This window comes from Orcinus orca, chromosome 3 (assembly GCF_937001465.1).
Source record: "Orcinus orca chromosome 3, mOrcOrc1.1, whole genome shotgun sequence".
Taxonomy (NCBI): Eukaryota; Metazoa; Chordata; class Mammalia; order Artiodactyla; family Delphinidae; genus Orcinus; species Orcinus orca.
The window spans coordinates 149,917,871-149,938,852 of NC_064561.1; the positions used below are offsets into that span (position 1 = coordinate 149,917,871).

Below are 20,982 nucleotides of genomic sequence, written 5' to 3' on the forward strand. Positions count from 1 at the left end.
AGAACAAAAACAAAAACAGGAAAAATGGAAAATGATCAATGTAGTTATCATTGAACCGTTGAAATGCGTTGAACTGCAAACACCTCAGCTACAAAAGTATTGTAACTGTTATCTGGGCTTGGTGGAGAAGGGGGTGTCTCCAAGATTCCTCCCATCCCATCAGGCTATCCGTGGGTTATTAGAGAGGCAGTTTGGTCCAGGCCCACGACAAACAGAGAGCATCACCTCAAAGCAGCGAAGCTGCTGATGCTTTTGGTCCTCAATAGAAACCCACAGTAACAGCGCTAAGAAATCTTTCTTTGATATGAAAAAAGGAAGAGGAAGAAAATGAAGATGCATGGGCAGTGGAGCTGGCCCACACCCATCTCCCTGAATTTCAGGGAGGGTGAATCCTGTCCATCTGTCCTGTTCCACTTCTCAATGTGCTTTTTTACTAACTCCTCCCACCTGGCTAACCACTAGGAAGCAGCTGTCGGGTCTGAAGTTCAGAATATAGAACCTAACAGAGGAAGTTAAGATCCTTTCACTAAATACTGCGGAATTCTAATGCGTGAAAGTTTTTGCAGCCTGGGCCTATCAGTGAGAGTGTTCTTCCAAGCGAAGTTAGGTTTGGGGGCCTTTGGTGAATTAATATTTTAAATTCTGTGTGACTATTAGCTCTGGAAGGGTTTCTTTTCAGTCTCTCTCTAAATTTTAATATTAACTTCATCTGTAGAAGCTCATTTACTCCCAAATACAATAAAGAATTACGACAGAAAGCAAATGGAATACACGTTTCCCTAGAGGAGATAATGTACTACACATTGATTTTAACGTGACCAGAAAGGAAAATTGCATTTTATGAAAATCCCCTCAAGTCTACTCACTGTCTTGATATCCTTAGTCTTTATTATTACCATTGTCTAGACCCCAACCCCTGCCTTTAATTCCTTGCTACAAATCAGAGAACACTTTATTACCCCTTGCACTAAATTGGGCACCAGAATGTTATTTTTGGTCAAGGTTTGGCAAGTTTGTATAACTTCCAACTGTGAATGACCTATTTCACTGAAAACTATATATGACTTGAGAAAGTCCCGATAGCTCAAAAAAAGAGGAAAATTAAGTTAATCATGGGATGACACGCAATCATGTGTGTTATTTTTGTCAAAATTATCCCGCAAGTTTGTCTCAATTTTCAGCTTGAAAGTGAGTAAACAGACACCAGTTTCCAGGCTCAGATCAGCAGGAAAGTTGACGAATTTCTCCAGAATGACGACTGATATGGAATGTGGGCATCAGTTAGGAGGCCCCAAGGAGCCCACAGAGCCAAACCTCAGGCCCGGAAATGCTTGGGGAGCACTGGCCACCCTTGACTCTTCCCAAGCCAGGATTTTGCTTTCTTTGCAGACAGACGTCTGGTGCTTTCCTCCTTATGGTGTATTTGGTAACACTTGCATGAAGCAGAAAGTCTTACTCAGCTAACACCCTCCACAGTATGTGATGAATCGAGGCATAAAAGGAACAAATGGCATTCTTGGGGAAGACCCACAGGTTTATGCCAGTGCCCAGAGGGTGCTGATTACAAATCGAGCACAATGAGGAAAACTGTGCCACCTTAGCAGATGGAGACGTCACCCTCAGTTGTCAATTTTAGTGTCCCAGCTGTCCTCACTGTCTAAAGTGCCGAGCGATGGAGGAAAACAAATGAAGGGTGACAATAAGCAGAGCATCACAGCTCCAGTATATCCTAGAGGAGCTTTTAAATGCTGGGCATTATAAAATGAATTAGCTGCAGCTCCTGGCCTTGGTGAGCCCACGATTTCCGGGCAGGGATCTATAAATGAAGGAGTGGTCAGCATCGGAGGGGCAATGTGGTAGCCCTTCACGAGTCTGGACAAGCTCCCTGGGGAAGGTGACCCTTTGGACAGGCGCTGAATTTGGGATAAATAAGAAATGAAAAGGAAAGGAAAGGAAAGGGCAGTTGGAGCCAAGGCAAGCACTGCATAAAGACAGAGATAAGACACAACCTAGGCATGTAAAGAGCCATGATCTGTAGGGAGCGGGCGGAGCAGAGCTGACCTAGGATGTGTGGAGAGGTCAAGGGCATATTGGGAATGGTCTTTCCAAAGAACTTAATTGTGGGACTTCCCTGGTGGTCCAGAGGTTAAGAATCCACGCTTCCACTGCAGGGGGCACGGGTTTGATCCCTGGTTCTGAAACTAAGATCCCACATGCTGCAGCCAAACATAAATAAATAAAGCAATAAAGAACGGAATTGTGATCCTGCAAACATTGGAGAACTAGTACTTTGCAGTGCCTTGAGGCGGAGCTTCTCACGGCGGACCTGCCTAAGAATGAACTGCAATCTATCCTCTCCTACTTATGTCCAGCCTTGTGCTCAGCTACCCAACTATGGTACACAATTGGACCTCAGTTTCTGTCTGTAAAATGGGGACAGCTGCAGTATCTACACATGTGAGGTTTAAGTCAGTTAATACATGCAATATATTAAATATGCAATATAATAAGTGCTTGGTAAATGTTAGATATTCTTATTGTTATTATTATTGTCACTTATTATTGCTACCACTACCCTGAAAGTAAGAGCCCATCTTTTCCAACAAAGAATTTGACAATGTTTTTACACTAGACTTTGTGAGCTTAGGGCTTTGCACATATGAGGACAGGATGCTGCCCTAAGCCCAGCATCTACTCCGGTCCTCCTGCACAGGCTGGATGCAGGCAGTGGGACTTTGGGGAAGTAGGGTCAGTGGCATCGGGGATGGTAATCTGCCTGGGACTAAATGCCATCAAATCCAGTTCTTGTAAATTGGTGAATTCCCTATTATATCAGTAAGAAAGCTAGTATGGGAGAATCAATGTTCTGGTGAGTACTGTAACTTACCAGTTGTGCAGCAATGGCATTAGAACCAGCCACGAATAGACAGTGCAAACACAAGTAGGTAAACCAAGATACTGCATATGGCAACAATTTTACATGACAGGAGATGACGTAAAGGGCCTCACAGGGCATCTGCCATAAAATAAGCATTGGTTAATGTCAGCTATTGTTATCATTATTAGCTTATGGTTACTCTAATGATAATGATGATGTAACTATCATGAAATCTCTATTTCAAGACTTCCTCTGATTGCCGTAATCATTTTACAGTATATACATGTATCAAATCATTGTGTTGTACACAAACTTGCACAGTATTTTATGCTAATTTTATCTCAATAAAGCTGGAAAAAAAAGACTTCCACTGAGAGGTTTTGCTTTCTCCCTCAAGCAGGTAAGCTGTCCTCCACCCAACAGCCCTAGAAACCATTCTTACACCCTTTGCTGTAACTGCTTATTCTCCTGTGCCCTATGACACACAGCAAGTTTCTTGAGATGGGCATTCTTTTTATCTTTGTAACGTCTGTTAGGAGCACAGGGCATGGCACCTAGCAGAAAAATAAGGCTTGCTAAAGAAATGAGGTAGATGAATTACAAATGCTTTAAACTTTGGCTTTCCAACTAAAAGGGGATCAAAGAAAAATTGTTTATTCTCAGCAAATTGTCTTTCCTTGTAAATCTCAAGTTTGCTTGACTACTTTTCCTGCCTTTTTGAAGTGTACTTATCCTTGTGCATATTCCAAAAATTTTCCCAGCTCGGATTTCAACCTCAAAGCTCTTTCCAGACCCACTTTTTTCTTTCTGTCCTTTTTTCTCTATCAAACTATGATCACCATGACGGAAGAGTATTCAATTTAAAGTCCACATCTCCTCCAGATACGCAGCCTCCTTGCAATAAGGCTGAAGTTCAAGCTCACTGTCTGGTCATATTGATGCCATGCCCCAGACCGTCCTGCTGCCTCTGAAGGGGCTGGCTGATGGCAAAGTCAAAAAATGTGTGTGAGGTGTTTACGTCTCACATTTATTGTGCCCTTAAAATGTACCAGGCACACACTTCAGGACATTTTATGATTTTTTCCATTTTATCCTCACAACAACCCTCTGAAGTGGATATTATTAGTTACATTGTATGAATGAGGGATCTGAGGCTCAAAGAAATAACTTGCCTAAGGCCACCCAGCAATTATATGGCAGAGGCCAAAGTGGAACTGGAGTCAGATTCTGACTCCACCCCACTCTACAGTTTCCCAAACTTGTCTGACCACTAAGATCTACTGTGGTGGGACTTCCCAGGTGGTGCAGTGGATACGACTCCACGCCCCCAATGCAGAGGGCCTGGGTTCAATCCCTGGCCAGGGAACTAGATCCCACATGCGTGCTGCAACTAAGAGTTCGCATGCCACAACAAAGGAGCCCATGAGACGCAACTAAGGAGCCCACCTGCCGCAACTAAGACCCAGCGCGACCAAATAAATGAATATTTAAAAAAAAAAAGATCTACTGTGGCATTCATTCATTTACTGAAGTACAGTTGATTTAACTGTGGCATTTGTTAAACATACAGATTCCGAGGCCCTGTGCCAGCTCTACAGAATCTGAATCTCTAGGGCCCTGGTCAATCCACATGTTGGCAAGGTCCTGAGCATCTGTATGCTTACCCTGCACGCTCCATCCCCCAGCCAGGTGATCCTCATGATATGACACATTTGGAAACCTGTTCACTGCCCACTACTTTCTTGCTCTGATCAGTCACTGTGTCCTCTGTGGGGCTCCCCTTCTAGGGGTCCCCCACTAAGTGTCCACAGCTGGTGTTTATGACTTGCGCAGCCCGATTTATTTGAATGCTGCAAACATTCTGGAAAGTTATACTGATGGGGCCAGGTTGTTGAGGCTCTGGGCGGAAATACCCTTCAGGGGTCAGTTCACGAGGAACCAGGTAGGACTTGCAACACCCTGGCAGCCAGGCCTCTTCCTTTTGCTCTGTCATCGAGTGATATCTACACAACAGGTCCTGGGGCTGCAGAGGTCATGTTGGTCATGGCTACTCCTTGGCACACCAAGTCCTGGGCCCGAGTGCAGTGACAATTCTAAACCGGAATTTCATTTCTTTTGCGGCTCACTGGCTAAATTGAATTTCCATCCATAGTTTCTCCTGAAATAAAATGTATTATCTCCTACACATTATGGCTCTTGGCAGCTCTAAAGAAGCCTGTGTAATCTGAACAGGAAATCTCTGAATCTTTCAGACAGCATTACCTCCCCAGATCTCCACTAGGGAATGTGTTTCTTCTATACTTGAATAGTAAATCATAGAGCACATTACATAAGATAATTTAAACAAACAAAAAACGGAGCTGTGAAATGATGCTGGTGGTTTCAAACACCTTTTAATGCTAAAAAAAGCTGCTTCACAAACAATCTACAACACTTTTGGAGGAGAAACTGGTGTCATGAAATGAAGCACATGCTGAACTACATCTGCAGCAGCCGTATTTCGCTGTAAATGCTCTTAGAGAGCAGCTGGGCCTCGAGGTAAGAAGAATCAATGTGCAATGAGAAATCATAAAGACCTTCTTTTCCCGCAGGTCTACCTCTGGCTTAGTGGACAAATGTGGAAGTTTCCTAACAACTTGAAGCTTCACATATTCCTTTTCTGTCTGGCAGTGCTCTCCTTGGTGAGTTAAAAAAAAAAAAAATCCTCCTGACACAAGTTTATGCACATACCGAGGACATCTGCTTGCAATTAAAGACAGAAACTAGGGCCTGACTTTTCAAACGTAGCTCTTTGAGTGATAAGGCCAGTCAGGGGTGCAGTGACTTAAGGAGAACACATTGGGGGGTGCTTTAAAAAAAAAAAAAAGGTATGAAAGGGAGCAGTTAATATGCATGCTGGGTCTCAGCTGGCTTGCATCTTCCTTCAGCAAAGCTTCCCAGCAATTTCTCTGGCTTTCCCTTCCAACTGCTACAAGAACAGTGAAACACCCTGCCCAGCTAGCAGCCCTTAAAGCTGCTTCTCATTATGGAGAACAGCAAGGGTGTCAACACCAGGCAACGGGCGGAAAGCCATCCCTCTGTGCCATGTGATAGCAGGAGCCCAGGGGAATCACAGCCCTGCTAAGAGAAGCAAACAGAATCCAGGTTGGCACTGGACCATTATCAGTCCTAGGTGGCTAGGCAGAGGCATAGGACTGGGACCGGAAGGATAGACAGAGTATTAAAAGGTCAGACTGAGGTATAGGGAGAAGGGCAGAGGTGTCTCTTCCTCTATAATGTTGTCTTAGATGTTTTTAATACCTGTGAATCCACTCATTAAAGCAATAGAGTCAGACGTCTGAATAAAGCCCAAAGCTCAGATGGTGACTCACAGATGATGTGCCGGAGCTGACACCTCTTCCCAGCTCTGTGTTCAGTGACATCATGTCATTAACTTGAAATCAGCCATAGTGGGAACACTTACACCATAAAATTTGGTGAACGCTCCAAATCAAGGCTTTCTGCCATCTAAGTCTGTGAAAATTCCATTCATCTTTCAAGATGAGTGTGTCTTCTCCTCCATGACGCATTTTTAAATTTTCTGCCAGATGGGATCCATCTCTCCATCCTTTGTGCTTTCACACAATAGCTGGACCACGGCATTTCTTATTCCCTGCCTGGCATCTCAGTTATCTGACCTGCCCAGTGAATGATAAACTGGACGTTTGAAGGCAAGGACCCTGTCTCTTCCTTCTGACCCACCACATCATTACACAGCTCCTTCAATATAGTGAGTGCCCAGTACACATGTGTGAAATTACTGAGCATCTCACTGGGAAGTCTTTCGAGAAACGCTGTGAGGCACCATGACTTATATCACTTTGAATTTAGCAGACATTTTGTGGTCTCTGGAGTCTCAACTGGCATAAAAGAAGACTCTAAAGCACATCATTAGATGCCAAGTGTCCTCCTGGGACCGTGAATGCTCAAACTTGAGGCAAAGTCAGTGCATTTCAACTCATTTGCATGGTACTGAGCCGCTTAATAGTGCTCAGTGAGGGGAAGAACTAATGAACATAGGATCGTTCAACTTCCTCACCTGCCTTCCTGCCACCTGGATAGATGCATTTGCTTGGTTTTGGCTACAGCAGAGAGCCAGTGTTTTGATACCGAGGTGTGTAGTCCGTGCCCATTTACTAAGCTGAGGCTGGTAGTAGGGACTTTTAAGTCCCGGGGATCAGTTGATGTGGCAAATTCATGGATCTCCTTGTTGAGACCAGGCAGCGTTTCAGAAGCACAGCACAGTAAAGGTGTCCTAGGCAGGCGTATACTTTGTCAGAGGTTTAAAGTTGTGTTTTCCCCTCTCTGGGCAAAGGCACCTTGTATAAACAGGTTGGTCTGAGCTGCCACTCTGCCTCTCGTTCCCAAGTTCCACTTACCAATTTCCATGGAACATTTCTGAACAAAATCCTACTCCCTTGGGAAGTAGGTATTTGAGAGGTATCGAGAGGTCAGAACTGCAGTGTGTGAGATGCCAGGTGCTGTCCTCGACGCCGGGGATACAACGGTGAGGAGTGTGGAGGGAGGTGTGCCTTTCCGGGTGTACAGTCTGCTGTGTGCAGAGGGAGACAGATAAGCCAATGGATGATGCCAGGTAGCAGGGGAGGGCACTGAGATGCGGGGAGAGGAGCTATCAGAGACTTGGAAGCAGCACGAAAGAGTGTAGGCCCTAAGGTGGGACTGGGGGCTAGAAAGGAGGTCGGTGTGGGAGGCGCAAGGGGAGAGAAGAAGGAACAGAGGGAGGGAGGGGCGAGAAGAAGCATTTGAGGTCACGGTGTGCCAGGGGCCAGATCTTGCGCTGTCTTGCAGGCCAGGGTAAGGACGTGTGGACTGCTCACTATGTCACCACGTCACGTTCCATGAAAGGGACCCCAGTGAGTTGGAGCTGCTATTGCTGTCACACCTGTCTCATTATGTGTGTCCTTCCCACTTGAATCCTTCACTGTAATAGCTGGGAATTGGGAGGTGTTGGCATTGGGTCCCGAGGCTCTTTGGTGTATGGCTTTAATTCACTAATTACACTTATCCCACTGTACTTGGTCTGGGTTACAGACACAAGCCAGAGGGTCATTTGTTTGTACAAGACATATTTATCAAGCATCTATTGTGCATAAGGCACTATACTAGGCATATGGTGGTGAACAGACTACCATAGGGCCCAAGGTTCATTTCTCTCTATTCCCCTAAACGGACCCTTAGCCCCTGACCAATGCATCTCTTTGCCATCTGGTACATTCCTGATTCTAGGTCTTTGCTCACCTTATATCATTCTCCTTGTTTTCTCCAGAATGGGGAGAAGATCAGAGGTAATTCCCATCTATGGAGTGGGGATAATCATTCAGAAAATGAAACTGATATCCGTAAAGTACTTCACAGAATGTCTGGCACAATAAGAAAAGAATTAAAGAATACCATTTGCAGCTACACGGATGCACCTAGAGGTTATCCTACTAAGTGAAGTGAGTCAGAAAGAGTAAGACGAACACCATATGATATCACTTGTATGTGGAATCTAAAATATGACACAAACGAACATGTCTACGAAACAGAAAAAGACTCACAGACATAGAGAACAGATTTGTGGTTGCCAAGGGGATGGGGTGCGGTGGGGAGGGAAAGATTGGGAGTTTGGGATTGGCAGATGTAAACTAGTATATATAGCAGGGGCCTCCCAACCCACGGGCCGTGAACCGCTACCAGTCCGTGGCCTGTTAGGAACTGGGCCACGCAGCAGGAGGTGAGCGGCGGGCCAGAGAGTGAAGCTTCATCTGCCGCTGCCCATCGCTCACATTACCGCCTGAACCATTCCCCCCAACACCCCCGCCCTGGCCTGTGGGAAAAGTGTCTTCCATGAAACCGGCCCCTGGTACCAAAAAGGTTGGGGACCGCTGATATGTAGCATGGATAAACAACAAGGTCCTACTGTATAGCACAGGTAACTATATTAAATATTCTCTGGTAAACCATAATGGAAAAGAATATATATATGTAAAACTGAGCCACTTTGCTGTACAGCAGAAATTAACATAACATTGTAAATCAACTACACTTTAATAAAATTAAAAAAAATTTCTTTTAAGTAAAAAAAAAAATCTCTGGCACATAGTGTTTATGAGTACAGTACAGTTCACTGAGAGCAGTTAACGGCATTTATATATGCCACTCGTCGGGCGGTTATGTCCTATGCTGATTCTTGCACTGTTTAGTTTGTGTTTATGTATTTGCCCCTCAATTAGATTACAAGTCCCTTCAAAGTAGGAACCACATTTTATCCTTTCCAACCCTGCACATATTAGGCCCTCCATTAATATCTGTAGTATGATGGCTAGCTGGCCTTTCGATTGGTATCTATGAGATTACAGGTTTTATTGGTCAACAAAGATTCTTAGTGGAAGGTCATGTACACTTTATAGATATATTTGTTACAATTTCATATGGTAAAAGAAACATGAAAGTTTGACACAGCTTCTCTCAGATACTTGACTCAAAATTTTTAGATTCATTTTCTGAAGCCCAGTTTTGGAAAGAAATTATTGAAACTCTGTAGCCGACATGCAACCAGCTCCAAAAATTATTTTGCAGCAGAAAATAGAAGCTCTACCAAAAAGTGAATGGAGATGGATAAGGTGACAATCCACTACAGACACGTACCTTGGCAGAAAGGTACCTGAAGCTTACTTTTTTGAACTTTGTCCTTTTTGTTGTGCCTTCTGTAGTTCTGGCTCCAGTGAGAAGCAACCCTTATGGGCACTGAAGCTTAACCCTAAATCTAACTTCAGAATTTCCAAAATGGACAGTTAAAATTAGAGTCAAAGGAGTCCATCAAATCACATAACAACAATTTAAAGCAGAAAGTTATACTGGGGGTGAAAAAAATTTATGACATTTTTCTGGAAGGAATATGTTTCAACTGAAAAGGAGATCCATTTCTTTGTATCTACAGGGCAGGCAAAGTCTTACAGTCTAAAATATAAGCTTTGATTCCTTGCTGGAATTATGTGTAGTGTGGTGACAATATGACATAGAGAAAAAAAAATCAAAAGCCTTATTGATCAGCCATATGTGGCCACTGCTCTGGCCATATATGGAAAGGGTTGGAAAGGATGGTGGTTCCTACTTTGAAGGGACTTGTAATCTAATTGAGGGGCAAATACATAAACACAAACTAAACAGTGCAAGAATCAGCATAGGACATAACCGCCCGACGAGTGGCATATATAAATGCCGTTAACTGCTCTCAGTGAACTGTACTGTACTCATAAACACTATGTGCCAGAGATTTTTTTTTACTTAAAAAATTTTTAAAAAAATTTTATTAAAGTATAGTTGATTTACAATGTTGTGTTAATTTCTGCCTTGCACAGTATGCCTCTGTGTCAGCCTGAAGGGGTGCCCTGCCCATAGGCTTTCTGGCGGGACAGGGACACTGTATGGCTTTAAGTGTTCCCTGATTGAAGGTGGGAAAAGCAGCAGTGAGCCAAGTTCTGAACAGAGTTTTTACTGTGCTGAGGCCAGGAGGTGAGGGGGAGGGAGAGGGACAGGACTCCCACACAGCTTCTGCCCTGCTCTACTTTCTGGTAGATATAAGTTAAAAAGGCTGAGAAAGACACCTTTGGGTAGATGGGACAAAGGAGGATCTGGGACTCTATACAGTTCAAGTTTAGGAAATCAGCAAATGCAAATATATATATAACATGTATTAAATGCATGTAATATTTATAATTTATATTAATTTATATTTAATTTACATTATATATATATATATATATATATATATATATATATATTAATGAACTTCTAAGCAGCAGCTAGTGAAACTGAAGGGCACCCAAAATAATATGTATGACTATACAGATCCTACCTCAGTCTTGTCTGCTATTAGCCCCCTCCTCTAAATCGGAAAAATCTGAATGGCCTAGTTTCTTTTCAGTGGAAGGAGCATGTAGGGAAAAGGGATCTAGAGAAGCCAGAAATGGTGGCTGGGCCACCAATGTCATTTCAAATGAAAACTACAACAGGACATTTCTCTTTCTAAAGAATAACATCAAAAAACAATTTAAAAAACGTATCTGGAAAGTACACTCATTTTTGAGTCATTAGGAGCTGTGCTGCCAAGAAGCATCTTTCCTGTTCCCAGATCTTTGAAGCCCTGCCTGAACAATGGACACCACTTCCTATTTTCTTCCCTTTTGAATCCTCTTCAGCTGTGTTTCTGACCCTTCCCCTCTACTAAACCTGTTCTCGTCAAATTCAATGGTCTCTTCTCTTTCCTTATATGACTCAACTCTTCAGGTGCGTTTGACTTTTAAAGATACGCTCTTTGCCTAGCTTCCATGATGCCAAATTGGCCTGGTCTCCCTTTTACCTCACGGGCTGTCCTTTCTTGCTCACCTCTGCTGGCTTCTCTTCCTCTGCTTTACCCCCTAAATATTGTAGTTTCACAGACTCTTCACTTCCCTAGCTTTTCTGCCCCCATCCCCCCCGAAAGGGGAATCTCATCAAGCCTCATGGCTTTAAACATCACCGTATGCTGATGGTTCCGAATCTCCATCTTTATTTAGCCTGAACCTCTCCATTGAACTCCAGGCTCGACGCAGCCTCTTCACTAGATATCCAATAGGTATCTCAATCTTAACACACAACTCTCAAGTAATCCCTGATGAACCCACTCCTTGTCAACTCTTCACTATCTCTGTAAATTAGTTCACCATCCACGCTGGTACTTAATCCAAAACCCTATAGGCCATCTTCATTTCTTCAGTCTCCCTAACTCGTATTCCCTTATTTAACCCAGCGACAAATTACGTCAGTTCCATCTCAATTCACTTCTCTCCTTCTCCTTTGCTATCATTATAGCCCAAGTTCCCAACACCTCTTGCCTAGACTTTCAAATAGCTTCCTAATTGGTCTTCTCACTTCCACTTTTGGCCCCCTTCAATTAACTATTGAAACATTAAACAGGATGACCTTTTAAAAGCATAAATCAGATCATGATACTTCACTAAAATTCTCCATGGTTTCCCATGTAATCAGACTAAAGCCCAAACTCCTTGTAATGGCCACCAAGACCTCTTGTGTAGTAAACACGGCTGGTTGTCTACCCAGACTGCCTTCCTCTTTCCTTCTCAACAGAAACGCGGTTTTGTTTACGTAACCACTCCTGCCCAAGCAGCTCATGTGCCTCAAGGGAAGCCAACCCAACCCCAGCTCCGAGAGTAGGTATAATTGGATGGAGGGTTATTCCCATCCTCTTCTGAAGTTCAAGAAAGAGGATGTGACCCAAAGGGAATCTTACTGGGGGGGATTCTAGAAAATTTAAGGGAAAAAATTTACAGAATGCCCCAGTCTCCTGGCTTTGCCTATTTCACCCCAAACCTGAACATGCAGCTGATACAACTGAGAGGGCAAAGACATCTTTTTTTTTTTTTTTTTGGAATTTTACCAACTTGGTCAATTTTAATTTTATTTATTTTTTTATACAGCAGGTTCTTATTAGTCATCCATTTTATACACATTAGTGTATACATGTCAATCCCAATCTCCCAATTCATCACACCACCACCCCAGGCAAAGACATCTTTTGGAAAATGAATTTGAAGCCACTGGATTTAGCCGATCCGCAGCCTGCACCGACTCTGTTTTTCTAATTATATGAATTACTTTCCTTATTACTTAAGTCAATTTGCATTATGCTTCCTGTCCCTTGCTCCTGATCCTGGCTAGTACATTCCAAGAGTGGCCCCTGCTTCCCTTTCTTTCTCCTTGTGCCAACGTCTTCTTAGCGTTACGCCCCAGCCCTGAAACGTACTGATCTTATTCAGACTCAACCCCTGCTGTTCTTAGTACCCACATGATTCTGTGTGATTGGCTCAGGCTTCAGCTCAAATGGTATCTTCTCAAGGATGCTTTCTCTGACCAAATAATCTAAAGGAGTCATTCCCAAGTCACTTGTAGGACATCGCTATGTTTTATTTTCTTCATAGCCTTTATTTATCTTCGTGTTGAGTTCAATTATTTGTATTCTTCTCTATTTTCCTATCTTCACTCCACTAGAATATAAGTCCTGAGAAAAGCAAGGATCTACTTTCCCAGCACAAAGTAGGCATTTTATAAATATTTGTCGAATGGAGAAATGCATGAACGAACCCCTTGGCCCAGTAATAATGGGGACTTTATCTACTTTTTGCTTGTTACCTTATCTGCAACAGATTTAAAAGCTGTAGATGTATCTGCAAATATTTTCCTGGAAACCCTATGAAAATTCCTGACAATCAGCAACAAATAAATGGTTGCTAATTTGCTTAGGGGGGGCATAAAGGCTGTTAAAGCAGGCAGAATCTTTGAATGCCAATAGTTGGTAACCTAAAGATTGGCTAATATCTTCTCCCAGTCTCCAGAAATGGCATCATCGCTGTTTTCTTGGACTTGGACTTACAATTTTGGATTTGTCTATGACTTCTCATTGTTTCTACCAGTTGTCAGAACATACCATTGGTTCTTTCCTTCCATGATGTGTTTCCCAGGCTACTCCCCTTCTTTCCAACTTCCACTTCCCTAACGAGGCCTCATTTCTTCACCCACGCCTTATTCCAAAGCTTCCTGTTATCTCTGCCCTGAGCAGGGATTCCAGTCGATTCTTTGCACAATGTTGGATTAACCTTCCTAAAATACCATTTTCATCCCGCCACGCCCCTGCTGATGGACTCAAATGTCACCCTCTTGCTTACTGGATTAAGTCCAAATTCTGCAGCTCAACATTCAAAGCATTTCTTCAGAAGGCACTGCTTTTCTCTAACTTCTTTTCCACAACTTGTTAACGCAAACACGCTTCAGTCAAGACGGCGTGCTTACGATCGTCAGCCTGTGTTCTCTTTTCTTTCTCCCTTACCTTTTTCTCTTTATCCTCTTCTGCTGAAAGTTTCCATCCTTCCCTCCTTAAGCAAAAATCTCCAACTCCCCGGAGAACACCCCTCCTTCACAAAACCTTCCTTGATAATTGGCTCCCTTCTGACAATTTTTGACATTTCACCTCTCCCCTTGAACTGGCCACTGACGTTCTCCATCAGTGATTTTTCTTGAAAAGACTGCTAAGGAGGAACATGGAATGTCAACTATTTGTATACAGTTACTATCATTAGGATATTCTCTCCACACAGGAAAATGTGACCCAAGTGTATGTGATAAACGAGTAGCATAACAGCGTTAGAGAACATGGAGGCTCCAAACATGTTCTTCAAGTCACACTGGAATGCGAACTATTTGTAACACTTATTCCCAATAATTAGAATCTACCCAAAGCTCTCGGAAATAATTTACATTGTTCTCCCTCCTTGGACACCTTCTTACAGTACATTGACACAAACTGGTATATTTCAGACATATTAAAATTGATAATCACATAATTTTCTTTAATTAAAACCCACTAAGTATATGTTTATTTTTTCAAATTTCTACTTTTAGAGTGTAGTGTGAACAGGTAACCTCCTCTGTTTCTTAAGCTTAACCACAATGTTAATTATTCATAACCGGCAGCATGTTATAAAGGTAACGGATGACAAGTCCACATTGTCTGAAAATGTCTTCCCTAAACCCATTCTTTGAAAATGAAAAATATTGAGATGGCAAACTGATTATGCATCATCATTTCAGTCAACACATTTATAGGGAGCATTGCCTAAATGCCTAGCTCTTTGCTAGGTTCTGTGGGCTAAGGAAAAGTAGTTGAAATAGTTGAAATTCCTGGGCTTAGAAATTTTCATCTGGTCCGGGAGCAAAACTAACAGACCAGATGCTACCTGAGGCTCCTAAGGGCTAAAATGGTTACAACTTGCTGATGCACAAGGACTCTGGGAAGTGAGAGAGTGGCATAGTCAGGAGTAGCTTGATAATTTATATGACAGTGATGGGACCGGAATCCATTTTGAAGGCTTGTAGAATGGAGGATGCAGATAGATGGGCAGGTAAGGGAAATAACATGCCCAGGGCAATGATAAAAGGGCAAGACTGGCTCAGAGGAGCATTGCGAAGGACAGATACAGCCATGACGGGGAGTGTGTCTGGGAGGAGATGGGGGAAAAGTTGGACATTTAGTGGAGAGTCAGATGGCCTCAAAACACAGACTTGAAGCATTTGGCAATGTGAACCACTAAGATTCTTGAACTAGAGCGTGATAGGACAAAAGTGCTGTTTTAGGAAACTGAGCTCTTCAGCTGCACGCCTGAGGGACTGGGGAATCCAAGGGGCTCTTACAATGGCCCAAGAATGACCTCTGAGGGGACTGAGAACATATCCATTATTCTCTATTGTTCTTACTTGTTCAGAAGACCTTGACAAAATAAGGCTTTCTCTACATGGCTTGATTTCTATGTGAAAGTTTCCTTTTCCACATCTCCTGCCAAGTCTCCTAGGGACCATCCCCCTTGCTTCCCTCCTTTAGTTCACAGTGACCTCTTCTTCAGGACTACCCTCACCCTCATGACCATTAAGTACTAAAACACATGAATAATCATAAATTTGTATCAGCTGAGACTTTAAACCCAGAAGGGTCCAAAAATTAACATGAATGTTTGTTTTGAAAAGTTTTAACTTCTTGAGAAATAAAAATATGGTAATAAATTTCTATTAAATGTTCCCTTCCTCCCTGCAAAGTTGGCCGTGTCAAATCCCCCTTTCCTCTTGAGGCAAGGCTCCTTTAATGCCATGTTGGAAAGGTTCTAGAAGATTTCAGACACTTTCACTTACCAGAATAACCTCGTTCTGACAGTAAAGACTCAGTCTGTTCATTTTAAAGTAGGGCTGCTTTGACCAAAGAGGGAGCAGAAGGCCCAAGTCTGCCCACTAGGCAGCATTTACTAGCTTGTTTGTGGAAACCACTGATCAAAAAGCCTCTGGCAAAACGTTTAGAAATTAAAAAACAAAATATTTGATTGAAATTATATTTCAGAGGCTATCTGTACAGTTACCTGAAAATTTATGAGGTGCTTCCGGCAGTGGGCTAAAGAACTGTTTCTACTTATTCATTAAATCGACAAATAACAACTGATAACTTCATATCTACTATACGGCTGGCATGACTCAAAGCTCTAAGGACACAACATCGAAATATCTATCCCTGCCCTCATGAAGGTTATAGTCTATGGCTATCCTATCTCAACAGCATCAATCTGCTTAAAAATGCCCAAGACAGTAACTGTTTTATGACTTTTTAAAAGTAGTCCAATTTCTTTAATGAGCAGAAGAAATTAGACTATGATATGAAAAATCTAGGGAATGAATTTGGAAAATAAACAAAATCTTAGACAGTTAAATCTCCTTTTCCTGTAGAACTCAACCAACAAAGCCATAAGCTGGATGGAAAAACAGTTTCTGGGGAGTATGCAATGTGTTAACCTAAGTAAATGTCAAAAGTGACAGCATTATGTACTGAATGCATACTACAAGCAAAGGTTCAAGTTTACATGGTGGGTCATTTCTATTAACATTTCTATTCATTTCTGTTAACAGCTTTGTATCAGTGCATGTGCACAAAAATATCCTTATTTTCTCGTTAGCATATTTTGCTGTGGAGTTTAAAAAACCTTAAGGGCGTATTCTTGTAAACTGCCTAGGTATAGATTTCACGTGAAGCAGGTATAAATTTTTGGCAAAGTCATCGGGGTGCAAAGAATGCCGCATTACTGTACTTTTCTAAGATTGATTTGAGTCTGACTCGGAGCCTCCTCAGTTTTTACCAAGTTCGTGGGATATTCAATTGCAGCTATTTCTATAGGAAATAGCTCTATTTCCTACTCCTGGGTCATGGGAGGGTCTTTGGAGGTCTTATACAGAGATAAACATTTACAAAAAAAGTATCCATTGTCTTTCTCTTTCTTCTCTTTGGGTCCCAACTCTCCTTAACTCCAGAGATGCTCACTTCTCTCTCCAACATTTGTAAAAAAAAAACCTAGGAAGAGGAGGCCTGTTCTAGACCTGCAAAATCCCCTGGGGCCAAGAGAAAAAGAAATCTTGGCTGCCTTTGGAATGGGAGCTGGAACAAAACACAGATTAATGCACCAATAACGCTCCTATCCCATTTGAAATGGTAAATGGCTTGTGTTCACCTTCCATTCTTGTTGTGTCACAGGAGTGTGGAAAGGTAGCATTTTTTAGTCATTAATTCCTTGGAATTGTAACCTAGAATTGTAATTTGTGCTCCCTGTAAAAAACATTCTCTTGGTCCTGTAGAGCTTGCTACTCAAAGCAGTGTGCAGTCTGTGTGCTGGTAGCATCAGTGATCCCTGGGGGCTTGTTAGAAATGCAGATTCTCAGGCCCCACCCTAGACCTTCAGAATAAGAATCTGCATCTGAACAAGTTCCGCAGGTGATTCATACGCTCCTTAAAGTTTGAGAAGCACTCGTCTAAATGATTTTTCCTTCCTTTTTTCTTTTCCATTTCTCAAACACAAGGCATAATCCTTGCACGTCTTATAGGCCCTGAAAAATCCCTTCCAAACGAGTAACGAAAATTAAGCTTTTAGAAGGGCCTTCTGTCTGTTCTTCAACACTTGGATGAAAACTGTGTCACAACATCTGGGATTAGGTAATCAATAGACTTCCAATGAGAAGAGAGTTCACATTTTCCTTCTGGAGGGAACAAGACATATTTGTGCTCTGGTTCCATATTTATGCTGCTGATTTTACTAAATTGTGTATGGAGGGACTTCTGAGCTCAGATCAGTAAGCTTTAATTTGAGACATGACAGGCCAGCATTTTGGTCCAGGTCCCAAACACAGCTTACTGACTGCTTACTACAGGCAGCAAGAAAAACGTCTTTTGAGCCAGGGTACAAGTAGTTTTCAAAAGTCATTAGACTTGTGAAAATTCTACCTGGCCTATAAAATTTACACTTGGCCCAAGCATTTACACTTTGCAGCGCCAGTTAATTTTCCAAGCAGGTATTCCCTTCTCCTACTGTCCCTAATGTTAAGAGCCAAGGATCAGGAATATTTGCCTGTTAAAAATTCTTCCCCACTCTTCACCCACAGTCGAGATTAGAGAAGAAAAACAGATCAGGTTAACTTAAAAAAAAATCATTTCCACATTTCATGGCCTTTAGGTATGTCATTCACTCATTCATTCATTCATTTCTACTTTTGTCCACTTTCAAGTAGCTGTTTTTAAGGCAATTTTATGTCTTCAAGATAATGTCAAAATCAAATACCTGAAATAATTTACGAGTGATAAACTTCCTGCTTTTGAAATGATGCTCTCCAAATTACATAGCTTTCCATATTGGTGCCTGGTATAGAGTACTACCAAGAAATACTTGGTTTGCTCATTTCTTAAAAACATTTATCAAGTGGCTGTTATGTGTTCAATTAGTTATCATAGATTTAGCAATATAAGATGCAAGGGTTGTGAGAAGTAAAAGTATTAGACAAATCCCCATGCTCAAATAGATTACAGCTTGTTGGAGGAGCCAGACAGGAACATACCCACGGCGGAACAACAGCAAGGATGAGTCAGTATCAGCAAAGCATTGCTAGAGGGCCTTTCCCCAAACGTTGTCTGATGAGTAACTAACCAGAGCAGTGATGTGGTCCAGATCACTGAAAGCTGGAACAAACTGGGAAACCTACATGCAGGAAGTAAGACTTGAAGTGGACCCTGGAGGATGGCTGGGTAGAAGTTAGAGAAAGAGAAACGCCAAGAGGCACAGTCATAGACAATATTATGTACTGAAAGAAACTAATTTCTCCTCTGGAAGAACAATTGGGAAATGAATCCCTGCCTTTTGTGACTAAGTGAGGCTTAATTTGCAGAAGGTCTAGATCCCAATCTTGTACCAATAGTAGGGGAGACTTCAGGGGCTGCACTGCATGCTGGATAGGCTAAGAATTTCTGACTAGGGGCCACTGCAGACAACATGTTTGTGAGGCTCTGGACTCTAGAGTCAGATGGAAATCTCCCCTGGAAGGTGCAGTTCTTACTCTGAGAGCAAGTGCAGTTCTAAGGATAAACAGCTTCCTAAATCTTCATTGAGTCAAATGTCTTGAGCTGAAATTACTTTAAACGACCACAAGTTTTATAGTACTATTAAAAATCTAAAACAAATAGCAAAAATAACACCACCTAGTAAGTTAACATCAGGAAAATATCTGAGCAATAATTACATGACCTCAGAGATTCCCTGGTCCAGAAACCAGAACCCAGTCATTAGCCAATATAATCCTCAGTATGGTCTTTCCATTCTTCCCATCATTCCTTTTCAGTTAATACTGCCTGATGGAATCACCATCTGACACTGCACAATTAAGTCAAAGTCATTATAAATTCTTGGCCTCTATCCAACGAATGCTTTTTAAATTTTTAAAACTCAATGCCAGAAAAGAGCTTTACTTTTTCTTTTGGGGCTACGTCTTGTGAAGGAATCAGAAACAGTTGCGAAGAGTTTCTAATACTTATGCTCCCTGGGTGGCAGATCACCAATCATTGTGAAAACTATTAACGTTATGACAAAATTAAATGGCTTTCCTAGCAGGCCATTTCTGAGAAATATTATGCCTGTGGCTTTAGGTCAATTCAATGACATAGCTCATCTTCCCAGAGACTCAAGTGGAATGCTTATTTATTTATTTTTTTCGCATTTCCTTAAATCACAACACTATGGAAACCCATACTGATGTTCTGCTCCAAAACTGTTTTTGTAGTGAGACTTAGAGGTATTCATTCATTGTTGAGGCAGAATAACTAATTCTGTGCGTACATATTCCAGACTTTTTAAAAAATTAAATACCTAAATTTGATGAATTTTCGGTCAGCCTGTCCAACAGCAAGCAAATAAGCTACTGTTTCTCTGGTACCTCACAAATAGCCATATTAAAACCAACACACTGGGGCTTCCCAGGTAGCACAGTGGTTAAGAATTCACCTGCCAATGCAGGGGACACGGGTTCGAGCCCTGGTCCGGGAAGATCCCACATGCCGCGGAGCAACTAAGCCCGTGCACCACAACTACTGAGCCTGCGCGCCACAACTACTGAGCCCGCGTGCCACAACTACTGAAGCCTGCGTGCCTAGAGCCCGTGCTCCACAACAAGAGAAGCCACCACAGTGAGAAGCCCACGCACCACAATGAAGAGTAGCCCCGCTCGCCGCAACTAGAGAAAGCCTGTGTGCAGCAACGAAGACCTAATGCAGCCAAAAAAACCCAACACACTAAGAATCTAGAGACTATTATCAACATCTGTGACTCTTAGTAAAGGCATTCATATCTTCCCATTCCTGTCGCCTCCTTTACTATTCTTATCTCTACCTCTTGGCTCTTGTTCTCCAGCCTTCATTCAGGATAATAATTTCTCATGACAGCTGAGTACAGTATTTCCTTCTTCAGCCAAATAACAAAATAATAAAAATAAATGATTTCTTTACTGCATTTCCACATATCATCTCCCTGGATGAGAACTTTGGCATTTTGGAAATTTTAAATTCACAATAGGCAGAAATGGGGATATACTGTGGCTTCACTCTGCACAGTACCATGGGCACATAGATATTTAATATGGAACAATAATACTAGCTGATAGCTAATAACCACTTTCCATGAGCCATGCACCATGTTATGCACTTTACAAAAATGATCTCTTTTAATTCCTGAAACAATCTCACGAAGCTATGGTGCAAGTGCTCTTGTTACCATCATTTTAAAGATATGAATAGTGAAGCACAGAGTGGGTGAGTAACTCACCCCAAATCACAAGGTAGTAACTACTGGACCTAAGCCAGGCAGAGACTCTAGAGCTCATATGCTTAAACCCCACAGTCTAGTTGGTATTTCTTTGAATGTTTGTCTGTGAATTCTTTCAGTTGGATCATCACCAGAATCTGACAGCAGTAAATGAAAGGAACAAATAAAACAAAATAAAAGGATTGAAGGCTGAAGTTGGAATGGACCTAACTGTTAAATGGACCATAATTTTAGAGATGAAATAACTGGGTCCCAGAGTGGTTAAGGGACTGCTCAAAACCACATAACTAGTTAGTTGGACTGAAAATATAATCTAGTTCTCCAGCCTTGTCTGTTAAG

General features: G+C 42.1%; 1 protein-coding gene across 6 annotated transcripts in view; it reads right to left on the reverse strand.

Annotated features, from left to right (window-relative positions):
- GHR (growth hormone receptor) overlaps positions 1-20,982 on the reverse strand; it is a 283,086-nt gene that overhangs the window by 79,215 nt on the left and 182,889 nt on the right. The window lies entirely within an intron of this gene.